We start from the raw sequence: 13,583 nt of genomic DNA, 5'->3' as shown, positions 1-13,583 counted from the left end.
AATATGATTTTCTCTACTCAATCAAAGGAGGCTTTGAAAAGCGGAAAGCATTGTAAAATCTTTATAACCATTATTGTAAATATAATTGTAAGCCTTTGACATGTTTCAAAATAATTTTGGGCTTGTTTTATTTATATTTGTGTAATTATTTTGTTATGTTGGGCAAAAAAATATTATGGAATTAATAATATTTCATTTCTACATTTCTTATGATAGTTCCATATTATGAAAAGTGCGTGAACTCAAATATTAACATGTTTTATAATAAAAAACTTTATAAAAAGGATTATTTTTAAATATAGGAAAATGAACAAAAATATTTATATATATAGCAAAATTTCATTATCTATATGCGATACACAATGATAGATCTATGTGTCTATCTGTGTCATGATAGACATAGATAGTAATCTATTACAGTCTATTGAGTGTTATATTTTACTATTACTTATAAATTCTTTTAACAATTTTGTCATTTAAAATAAGTATTCATATAGAGAAACCCAGATATATGTATGTATGTATGTATGTTGATTGTTTTCAAATATAAAAAGATGAACCAAAATATTTACAAATAATAGCAAAATATCATAATCTATATGTGATAGACAACGATAGACTACTATTTGTGTGTGTATATATATATATATAAGTATATATGTCGCTCTCAAACTAATTTGGTAGTATATTTGTCACACTCTCTCCCAGACTATCTGCTAGCTTAGTCAGGGAGATGGCGTGAGCTAACAGACATCGTCCTCCTCTAACGATACCTATTGACCCTACTGAATAGTTGAACCTGATAAACATACTAATCTTAGATATAAAATACTTTACATGTAAAACAACACAACGGAATCACTGAAAACCTTTAGACACACATGAAGTGTAGTCCTGACATAACTCGGTTTGGAAAATAACCTGATAGAGATATCACAACCAAAAACATATCCAATTAGGGGTTTACACCACCACGACATCTAGTGCTTACACAACCATAAACTATCCAGTTCTTACAAAGACATTTACAATATAAACAGACACAATGTACAACTCCACCCACATATGAAGCTTGATCTTGAAGCTTTTAGGAGAAAACAGACTTTGGAAGTTATCAGGCACCGGGAGCTCGATCTCTACCTGAAAAGTGGGAAAATATTTTGAAAGACATAAATGTGATTGATTGAAAGACATAATGTGATAAACAAATCTGTTCAATCAAAGCGTTAAACATAAATATGTAACGCTAAAAACTTTCTCAAATGTTCCACAAGTACGTCATTAAAATCTAGCAAGGCATATCAAGTATAAAAAAAATTTAACTAACATGACAACAACGTTGTGTAGGGCACACCCAGTACAACCAACATTTACTAGCTCTACAATGTAGTGGGGTCTGCCAAGCACTCCCATCGTCTTTGTCGTAGTGGGGCCCACCCAACACTCTCGAAAGCATCGTTGTCACGGAGTACACTCAACATCAATAGCAGAATATAACCTGTGTGCACACTGTACCATATAGCCTCGGGCTCAATATCTCAGTCATGTAGTCAATAAAAGTTTCAGAAAACCACATGAAAACATTAAAATATGCATGCTTATCTTTATCTTTCGTAAAACTCAAGCTTACTCGGCTTGCTCATGAAAAACTTAAAATATGTAAATAGTACTCGCTAATACATACTTTACCTTAAATGGTATCGTTTCAACTACTTTTCAGGAAGTCAATAATCACATACTCGTATATAAACCTCATTAGAAAATCTAAGCTCAAAACTTATGTTTGAAACCATTCATAGAAATTATGTATCATTCATAAGTTCATATTCAAACATGTAAACCATTTAAGCATAAATTACAGTTTAGAAATCATTTTTGAAATTTGTTTTGTCACTCACAATCTTGGCTAGTTCCCTGATCTGTAGACTCGGTTTATTTTCTTTTGGCCTGTCAAACAACAGAAACTGAGCATCAGAAATATAAATCGTCTTGTCTTTCCATGCTCATGAATTCTAAATTCTAGAAATAAAATCACACTTCACATTTTTTTTCCAGATTTTTCAGATTCAATACCTTAATTTCCAATACTCATAACTTCCTCAATACTTGACCAAAATTAATGTACTATATATCAAACTCTTCATTTTGGAACCCTCTACAACTTACTTGAAGGAATAAAAACGAGATTCCCAACGGATTTGTCCAGAAATCGCTCGAACACAGCAAATATAGATTCATAGCGTAGACTTTTCCCTGCTGCCTAGGTGTCCCCACAACTCCCTTCTGCTTTGCACCGCTGGTGCCCTCTCCTGCAGCCGTTAAGACTCTCAGTTGCTCAACTGTGTGAGACTCAATGCCCTTGTCCCTCTAAACTGCTGCTCTCAGCTGTGGACAGTCTCTCTTGAAATGCCCTGGCTGTCCACACTGGCAACACACACTGGCACCAATAAGACACTGACCCCGATGATTCCTGCCACAACTTGCACATGGGGTTCTCCTAGTTTCACTAGCAACGGACTCCTGACCCATCTACAGTCTTGCTGCTGAACTAGCAGACTGACTGGGTGCTCTCTTGCCCTGCTTCTGATAGGCACTACTTGAACTCATCTGCCTCGATGACTGGCCACTAGATCAACGCTTAAAGTCTTGACGGCTTGAAACATTCACTCCAGGTGTGAACCTTCGCTGCTCACGACCTCGAAAACCACTAGCTGTTGAAGCCCCACGACTAGGCTCCACTACTGACTTCTCCTCTGTTATACTCTGCTCCACACGTAGGGCAGTCTCTACTAACTGAGAAAAATCCGTCCACTTAGCAATAGCTGTAACGGGGTACGTACCTCAAAACGCAACCCTCTTTCAAACCTTTGACGCCTGTCACTCTCAGATGCCACAATCACATCAGCATACCGTGAAAGCTCGGTATACTTTCTCTCGTACTCAGCCACTGAAAGTGACCCTTGCTTCAGCCCCAGGAACTCATCTCTCTTTGCCTCACAACATGTGCTGGGATAATACTTGTCTTCGAATATACCTCTGAAAGTCTGCCAGTCTAACGTACGTGCATCACTGCGCCTGGCCAATATGGATTTCCACCATCCCTCTGCCACCTTCTGTAGTAGGAATGTGGCCAATCTGACTTTTTGTTCCTCAGGATAGCTCATCACATCGAAGCATTTCTCAAGCATATTTAACCAAACCTCAGCATCAGCTGGATATGTGGAACCCTCAAACACTGTGGCTTCTAATTTCTTCAGCAGTTCTATTCCATACATCTTTTCCGGATCATTAGGCCTTGCTCTCTCTGGCCTACCTACCTCCTATGTAGATCTAAAAAACTGCTCGTTTCCTGCTCCAGTCTGAACTCTCGGGGTACTGGTTCCCCTTTCAAATTGACCTTGGGTAGGATCCTGCGTCCCATCCTGATTCTGCCTGCATCGTTTGCTGGTACGTGGTGGCATGACTCCTATAACATATCAACACATTAGACATGCTATAGATACTTAACTCAGATGCATGATATTAAACTTCTACCTACATTCTAGTCCTGACTGAACTCACTCTTATCCATACTTGGACCATACTATGCTAGTTCTATCTGAACTAACTCAACGTCTAACTATTTACTTCCTAGATTCTTCTAAGCACTAACTGCTCTGTCTCATTTCCCATGGAGCTAACTGCTCTGATACCAAGTTGTCACACCCTCTCCCAGACTACCTGCTAGCTTAGTCAGGGAGATGGCGTGAAGCCAACAGACATCGTCCTCCTCTAACGATACTTATTGACCCTGCTGAATAGTTGAACCTGATAAACATACTAATCTTAGATATAAAATACTTTACATGTAACACAACACAGTGGAATCCCTGAAAACCTTTAGACACACATGAAGTGCAGTCCTGACATAACTCGGTTTGGAAAATAACCTGATAGAGATATCACAACCAAAAACATATCCAAATTGGGCTTTACACAACCACGACATCTAGTGCTTACACAACCATAAACTATCCAGTTATTACAAAGACATTTACAATATAAACAGACACAATGTACAACTCCACCCATGTATGAAGCTTGATCTGGAAGCTTTTAGGAGAAAATAGACTTTGGCAGTTATCAGGCATCGGGAGCTCGATCTCTACCTAAAAAGTGGGAAAACATTTTGAAAGAGTGAGCTATGAAGCTCAGTGAGTGACTAAATTTAAAACTGTAAATCCGCAAATCAGAAGATGTGATAAACCTTTAAACATATAAATCTGTTAATCAAAGCGTTAAACATAAACGTGTAATGCTAAAAGCTTTCTCAAATGTTCCGCAAGTACGTCATTAAAATCTAGCAAGGCATATCAAGTATATAAAACATTTTAACTAACATGAAAAATCAACGTTATGTAGGGCTCGCCCAGTACAACCAACGTTTACTAGCTCTACAATGTAGTGGGGCCTACTCAGCACTCCCGACAGCATCATTGTCACGGAGTACACTCAACATCAACAATGGAATATAACCTGTGTGCACACAGGTACCATATAGCCTCGGGTTCATTATCTCAATCATGTAGTCAATAAAAGGGTCAGAAAACCACATGAAACATTAAAACATGTCTGTTTATCTTTATCTTTCGTAAAACTCAAGCTTACTCGGTTTACTCATGAAAAATTGAAAATCTTTAAACAGTACTCGCTAATACATACTTTACCGTAAATGGTATCATTTCAACTACGTTTCAGGAAGTCAATAATCACGTGCTCATATATAAACCTCATTAGAAAATCTAAGCTTAAAACTTATGCTTGAAACTATTCATAGAAATCATGTATCATTCATAAGTTCATATTCAAGCATGTAATCCATTTAAGCATAAATTACAGTTTAGAAATCATTTTTTAAATTTGTTTTGTCACTCATAGTCTTGGCTAGTTCCCTGATCTGTAGACTCGACCTATTTCCTCTTGGCCTGTCAAACAACCAAAACCGAGCATCAGAACTATGAATCGTCTTGTCTTTCCATGCTCATGAATTCTAAATTCTAGAAATAAAATCACATTTCACATTTTCTTTCTAGATTTTCCAGATTCAATACTCTAATTTCTAACACTCATAACATCCTCAATACTTGACCAAAATTAATGTAATATATATCAAACTCTTAATTTTTGAACCCTCTACAAATTACCTTAAGGAATAAAAACGAGATTCTCAATGAATTTGTCCAGAAATCCCTCAAACACAATGAATATAGATTCGTGCTTCTCTGCTACCCTCTACTTTTCTTCTGAAATTAAACCTATTTCTAGTAATTTTTTACTACGAATTCTTCATGAAAATTATAGAAAATTGAATAAGCTTTCCAACCATACCAAATTAAGCTTCTAATCCAACCTGTACACCCCAGAATGTTCGAAAAACCAGAGAAAATGAGAGATCCTTCTGATTTACACGAAAATTCTGTGCGCTGTTTTCCTTTTCAAAAATCATTAACTTAACATCAAAATTAGCTCAAGATTCCTTCATAAAATTTGTTAGAAAATAGATTAACTTTAAAGAAAGTCAGATCTCATCTCTTAGTTCTTCTTGTGTAGCTCAAACCGACTTAAAATCCAGAGATAGGTAGGTTGAACCCAAATTCTTCCATGGTTGCACTTGCATGAGCTTTTCCTCCCTTCTTCAACCTCCAACCTGCAGCAACTTCTTCTTCCTCTTCTTTCACTCCCTCTCTCGAAATGCTCTGAAAATATAATGAGAAATGATGAAGAAATGGGCTGAAATGAGTGGGTTCTCACTTTAAACCCTAAGCACCAAATGGGTTTCCAATTTCTTTCATTTTCTTTTTTTTTTTTGCTTTTTTCTTTTCCTTTCCTTTCCTTTTCTTTCCTTTTCTTTTATTTTTCTTTATTCCCTTTCTTTTCTTTTCTTTATTTATAAATTCCAAAATTATTAAAGACAACTTCAACTAAAAGCTTTTTGCCATTTTCTTCAACAATGGAACAACAATAGCTTAAATCCAACATCCTACAATGTGTGACAAGAGCAAATAATCCAAGAAAAGTCTCGGGTTTACAATATTAGTGTTGTAGCTTCCTCTCCTCCGAATTAAAATTAGAAATTATGATTCATAATAGTGCACTACAAGAAAATTTATCTTTTTCGACGAATTTTCTCGTGAAGCCTTTTTAGGCATTGAGAAAGAATATCTTTTCCAACCTATTTTTAATATCATCGGGAGAAGATGACTTTTCCTATGCCATTTGGTCAGACGTCAAAGAAAAATTGGGAGGAAAAAGTTTTTAGTGGACAATATGTTTAAAACCATTGAAAGAAACCTCATTTTCCAACTCTTTTTTAAGAGTCGAGAAATAAAGGTGACATTGGGATAGAGACTTTCCCAACTCTTAATAAAATCGTCGAGAAAGGAAGATTCTCCCGACGGATTTTGACATACCGCCGGAAGAAATTAAGCTGAAATATTTTTAAAAACTTCTTCTCCCTTCATTTTCCCCTCCCCGAACCCCGTAATCCGCCTTCTGCTTTCTCTCCCCGAATCCTCGTCCCTCCCCCATTCTGCTATTCCCTTCCTTTCCCTCCCCACCTCCCTGAATTCCTCTTCTTCCTGGAATCCCACTCGCCTTCCCTTCTGTCCCAACCCCGAAACCCCCAGCACCCCCTCCTCCTTCTACTTTCCCTCTTTTTCCCTAACCATGGTCCTCAAATCCCCCTCACTTTTCCTCTACATTTCTTTTCTCCCAAACCCATTTCTTCTTAGCCAACAAGCGTGTGCCACGCCCTACCCAGCTTTCGCGTTGCTCGCCCGTTATATTTCTCTAGTGGGTCAGTCTCCATATGCTTCTGGCTTTGTGGGTTTTTAATTCCTTTTTATCTTGTGGCTTCTTCCATAAGATCTTATCTCCACTCTTCTTGTGTCTTCTTCCTGTGGTTCTTGAAAGTGAGAGGATTTTTCTTGATTTTCTTTAGGTGAGATTGAATGGATTTTGTTTTTTTTTTTCCCTTAAAAAGATTGTACTACCATGAATTTCCTCTTTTTGACAGTGGGATTTGGTTTTTGTTCTGTTTGATTGAGACCCAATTAATAACCAAAGTAGAATAATTGGATTGGGATGGATGCATACTGATTTTGTAATTTTTTGTGCTCCTTTTCAAGTCAATTGGATTATGAGTTTTTGTTATTTCTGAAAATTTTGTTGATTTTCTGTTTCGGTTGGTGTTAATTTATTGTATGGATTGATGGGTTTTGTGTTTCTTGATATTCGTTTTTGTTTCTGTTGTTATTTCTACTTGCATCTTCAACGTCTTCCTCCCGTTTTGATGAAAATCCATACCGAATAATTATTATTTGAATCCTCTGTTTGGTTGTGATAAAAGATGTTAGAATGATAGAGGTTGATATGATGGAATGCGTTTTCATTTTGTATGTTGGTGTTAATTAGTGTTTTAGTTTAGTTGTTTGTTTCGCATATTTGGACGAGATTAAGTGTTTTTATTGTGAATTTGGAGTGATTTATTTGTTCCTGTTGAATGAGGAAGTATATACTTGAAATTAGTTTTATGTTTTGATTGTTTTATTTATTTTAGTTCTAATGTTCTTAATTCAAGTTGAAGTTGAAGTTTTGATATTTTATTTGTATTGTTGAGATTAGTTTAGTTAATTGGTTTATTTTTGTATGTTGGTGTTAATTTGTTGTTGATAACATTGTTATATGAGTGAGGAAATAGGGTAAACTCATAATTATGTTCAAGTTCGATTTTTTTAAATGTTCTTATGTCCATGAAATGAAGAACTTTGAAAATGTCCTTTTGGTCATTTAGCTTTTTAGATTTTTGGATTGTCTTTTGTCTCGTGAAGTAATTTCACGAGACAAACTTCATGTTTTGAGGTTCAATAATCACATTGATATATATAAGACAAACAATATTCATCAACCAAATATACAACACACATTTCTAATCTTGTCAATCATATAAACAAAGAATATATATATTCACAAATATATGTCTACAATGTTACTAAACTAACAATTATATGAATAATTCCAAAATTACAATTCTACATTAATACTTTCAATATTACAACATCAACAACCTCATGAACAATTCAAAAGTTACAAACTATATCTCCCACAAGTAACTAAAACCCATTTGGACCAATGTACTTAATAACAAAAAACGAGTTATAATCCCTCTTTAACTTTTAAAAAGAAACAACTAAAACCATTGCACACAACGAGGTATTTATAACATTTATAAAGTAACCTATGTGTCATATTTCATGCAATTTCTAGTCATTACTATATATACTTTTATATCACGCGTAACAATCAAGCAAACATGCTATCATTCACCTTTATACTATAACAATTATAATATAAAGATGATGCATGTCAATGCTTTTTATGCATGCATAAATATAACTCTTATATTATATGATGCATGAGCATGCTCTTACATAATTAAATCATGCTTCTCTAAATTATAACAATTACAATAAAGAGATGATGCATGAACATTGCATAACCTAAGGTGGGATTTCCTATATGTGCATACCATATGACATATAAAAAGCATACATCGCATGTAATAAATAAAGGATTAATGGATTGGGATGAACCTTTACAAAATATCGGAATGAAAAAACCCTATCTATTACATTTTCCATCGAGCAAACCAGTTCACAGGCGAATCGGGTCTTGAACCGCCAAAGGACTCCATCGTTAGTAAGTGCAGTAGGTAGACAATCATTCAGTGTGTATTAGACGATGGAAGCATAATTAAACGATCGCGTAGACGACGACGAGGCTGTGAAGCCGGATCGTCTAGGCGATCGCTTAGCACGACGATAGGTAAATGATTTATCGTGCATTACTAAGCGATCATTTAGTCAATTACTAAGTGATGAAGCTTGCTTAACTAAACGATTGTCCAATGCACGCGTGCGTTAAACGATACGTGAGCATCTCATCATCTACACGACCCGATACTCTACGATCGCGTACTCAATGGTCAATTTGATGCGATCAACTCTTGATCGCATACCCCATCATTTAACCGATGCGTTCAATAGTGATCGCTACTCCATCGTCTTTACGATGCGATCAACAGCGATTGCATACCACATCTTCTGCACGATGCAATCAACCCTAGATCGCCTCTTTCCTCGAAGAACTGCAACGCTTGCACAGATTTGCTTCTTCGAACGACTCGAGACTTCAAACAAACTTTGAATAAAGACTCGATAACGATTATTAATGCCCAAAAATGCAGGGACCTTTACAAAAAATCGCAAATGTAAAAGGATTTAAATCAAACTGAGGCTAATCATCCATGAAGATATCAATTAATCCCGCACATCCATAGCAAATTTAACTATTAAACAGTGTAGAAATGCACCCACCATGAACATAATTGTCATTTTGTTGCAACAGATGAAATCAGAGTATCTGAACCTGGTTCTGATACCAATTGAAGGATCTCTTACCGAAGAGTTCTATGAGCACATTCGGATCGCTGATCTCACCGTGACCGAAATACATAATATACATTCAAACGCACAGTTATGCAAACAAACAGTAATTATCGGCATGCTATGAACAACATAATAACAAGGGAATGAGTTTCCATACCAATTGAAGATAGTCTTCAAACTTTGAAACTCAATGCAGCGGAACCCTCCACCCGATCAACCAACGTCCAGCAACAGCATCGACTACAAAGCACCAACAACCGCACGAACACGAACGCTGCAAGGATGACACCATCAGAAAAGAGCCCCAGGTATTCTCGGAGTGAGAACCCAAAGCGTGGTCTTTGGTGAATTTGGTAGAGGAAGGAGGAAGCACGGATCATGTAGTGAATAAGCAAGTGGGAGGGAAAAAGGCGCTATTGCATAGCACGATGCTTATCGTTTAGGAGACACTACACGATTGTATAGGTTTTTCTGAATGATCATTTAGGAAATGGTATACTATCGTTTTGCAAAGTCGGCACACACTACAATCGTTTAGCAAAGTCAACACACATTACAAATTAGGATGCTTGATTAGGTCGGATTAATTGATTGTTGGGCTGGAGCAGTTATATAGGTAATTTCTAAAAGTACAATATAAAAAAAAAAAAAAAAAAAAAACGTGCACACACACAAACTTGACAAGAAAAACGTATCAAGTATTCATTAAGTTGTCAGTTTTTGGATGTCAGGAAGAAATTACATTTGACAAGTAAAAACTGTCAAGTTATGAAAACTTTGATCCATAATAAATGTAAAGAATTTAGATACTTGATACTTAAAGTAAGTCAACAAATCTCATATACTTGACAGTTATAATATATGAAGTAAAATTACAGCTTGACATTTTCAGCCAGTCAAAAAATTCTCCTATTCTTGACATTGGATTACATGACGTTTTTAAAAAATGTCAAGTAATATTGATACTTGATTGCAAAAAAACGTGAAGTAATACAGTTTTTGTAGTAGTAATATTATATGTTATATGGGATATAACATATAGTTTTAGTGAGGAGAATGCAATTATTGGGCTTTAATAAAGTGTCCCAATAGTTAAAGAATGTTTGGTTAATTAGGTTAAAGAGTTTTAGCCGATTAACTTGAATCGTTGGAGCTCATGATATGTAGGCACATTAGGTCTCTTGCTAGCTCATACTAAACATTAGGATACTGTGATGGGAGAATATGAAATATTCAAATTCGATTTAGGAAATTATAAATAGTTATATGCAATATTATTTATAAATAATAATTAAGAAATTAAACAATTTAGAGTTAGAAATATTCAAATATGATTTAAATATTGTATACATGAATAGGGATCCATGTTCGGGATAGGTGTTTTATTAATTTAATATTAGATATTGAATCAATTTTATTAATTAAATTGTTTAATTAATTATTTAAAATTATTTTTCAAAATTAATTTTATTTAAAGTTAGTTTTTAAATAAATGAATTTTATTTAATACTGATTATTTGAATTAATATAATTTAAAATTGAAATTCATTTAAAATCTGGGTTTCTACGGAAAATCAAATTAAAAGTGGATTTTTAGAAATTCATTATTTTTATTGAAATTTGAGTAAGTGGAATTATCCCACACCTCAATCCCCACTTTGTAATTTTGATTTGGTGTAAAATTTACCTGCAATATGATTGCATGTGTTTTCTTCTATAAATGGAAGAAAAACTATTTGTTTAGAAGTTCATGCAATTTGAATTTTTGAGTAGTAGTTCTTCAAAATTCGTTACTAAAACTCTTTCACTCTCAAAATTCCCTTCAAATCTCACTGCAATTTAGATTTCACAATCCATTCCAAGATCGGAGAATAGTAGAGAAGACTCTAACAGTAGTCCAAGTATTCGTGATCAGAATTCATCAAGGGACAACACCAATTTGGATTTCTACAAAGGTCGTGATCTAAAACCCTAATTTCTTATTTTGTATATGCATACTTGATCCTCAAAATTAATATAGTTAAAGTGCTTAAGATCCTATTTACTTCTGCATGTAAATTGTTACACCCTACACTGTCAGTTTATAGTGGAGTGACTGTCAGCTAATGAATGTTAATTAATTCAATTAAAGAGTGCAACTATTGAACTAAAGTGGTGTGTCTTGATAGTTAACGAATAGTAATTAATTCAATTAAAGAGTGCAGCACCTCGGTCGTCTACACGATCAGCAGCGCACAAACAAAAAGCAACCGGGGACGACACCACCCCGGTATTCTCGGAGTGAGAATCCAAAAGGTGAACTTTGATGGAATTGGTAGAGGGGAAGAGGAAAAGTGATCGTGTACTACGAACAAGCAAGTGGGTGAAAAGGGAAGACTATCGTATAGTCGGGTGTGCTTGATCGTTTAAGTCGGGGTACACAATCGTGTAGGTAACACAAAGCGATCATCTATCAAAAGGTAAGCAATCATTTAGTTCCACTCGGCGCGCTAAGCAATCGTCTAGTAAACATAAGTGATTGTTTAGATAATGTGGGTGATCGTTTAGTAACGTAGGTGTGCGATTGTTTAGGAAGGCGAGCACTATCGTATAGGCTCTCAACACTAAGCGATCGAAGGATTTCACACCATGAGCGAATTTTCGGGTCTCATTAAAAAATGAAAACTATTTTCATTTTATTCTTCAGTTACAAGAATTGAATCGAACTTCCCACTTTTGCATGAATTCAGAGAAAAACTCGGCCAATTATCTCATAACCGCCTAATTAATTAATTAATTAATATAATCATATTATATTCTTAACCTATAGTTTGATATCATATATCAACTATAGTGTTTTCTCTTCTACTTGATATAAATCATATTTATATCCAATTTCCTCCAAAATAATGTATCTCATACATTTAGTTAATCATATCATATATAATTAACCAGTTTAATTATATCATATATAATCGAACACCATCTTGTCAATTTGAACATTTCAAACTGGCCCAAAAATTATTTCTCAACTTTTATCCAAGCTACCAAGGGGATCTTATAGACCTATGGCTCAAAGCTCCAACGGTACGTGAGAATAGCTAACTAAACTCTTTAGCCACGGGATCCACCATCTGTTAACTGCTAGGCATTCCACTAAAGATCGACAACTGAACTCTTCTTACAACAAATATATTGTTATGTCCATTGGATATAACCAATCATGAGTACGATAACCCTTCACAGATGCTCGTAAATACAATTGAGCCAATTTACCGTTTTGCTCTTATAGTTACATCTCACTTCTTTAGTACCACTGTTCCCTCTAATGAATAATACAACCTAGTCCAACTATGTATGAACACCTCTCGAACTATGAGAAGGTGTGTGAAGCCACATCGTTCAAGCCCTCAAATCGACCCTTAAGGGAGCTATCTATCTACTTACCCTTGCTTTTAAGAAGGAGTGAATTTCATCTTGTGTAGCTGAGTTCTCAGCTCACAAATTAGACTAATCCCCAAAGTGGTAGGTTTGAGTCGGCAGCCTAGCCACTCACACCCACGCAAATCAAAGACCGCCTTCAATGGCAGGAGTTCCCAACCCACTCAAGATTGAGATCATGTTACCTATGGTCATCCCAGTGAAGTGAAGTCTCTGTCATGAATGGTATTATATAACAAGACGTTAACACTTTGTGGTCAAGTCTTATACAAACTATTTGTGTAGGACGCCCTCGTTCGCATGTCCCCTATACAAATGATTAGGATCAGACCATCTGTTACAAGTCACAACACTTGTAACTATTCCATAAAGAGGGTCACATCCCTCCTATATCCATATACTACAGACCATTTTGGTTATCTCTTAAGACATGATCCACTAGTTACATAAAGACAACCAGAGATTTTAGTTTATTGGTTTGTGGTAAAGCAAATAAAACATTCAAATGAGAAAATTAAGAAGTGTAGTAAATATGATATAATATATATCACAAGCGTTCGTACAAACTGTTTACAAATTACAGGACACGAGACTTTAGGACATCAACCCCAACAATCTCCCACTTCTCCAAAAGCAAAGTGGGGTGTAAAAAAACAAGTACATATATAATAAACTAGG

General features: G+C 35.4%; 1 pseudogene across 1 annotated transcript; it reads right to left on the bottom strand.

Annotated features, from left to right (window-relative positions):
* Positions 1–908: 908 nt before the first annotated feature.
* On the bottom strand, positions 909–5,762 carry LOC120069344 (uncharacterized; annotated as a pseudogene). Its single transcript, XR_016530447.1, has 5 exons — positions 4,380–5,762; positions 4,038–4,148; positions 2,167–3,466; positions 1,899–1,947; positions 909–1,140 (listed from the first exon to the last, which is right to left on the bottom strand). The product of XR_016530447.1 is annotated as an uncharacterized LOC120069344 (transcript).
* Positions 5,763–13,583: the final 7,821 nt, after the last annotated feature.

The sequence above is a fragment of the Benincasa hispida genome, chromosome 7, assembly GCF_027475165.1.
Source record: "Benincasa hispida cultivar pf3 chromosome 7, pf3_genome.v1.1, whole genome shotgun sequence".
NCBI classification, from domain to species: domain Eukaryota; kingdom Viridiplantae; phylum Streptophyta; class Magnoliopsida; order Cucurbitales; family Cucurbitaceae; genus Benincasa; species Benincasa hispida.
Note: the sequence above shows the minus strand (reverse complement) of the source record. Positions and strands in the feature narration are given on the sequence as shown.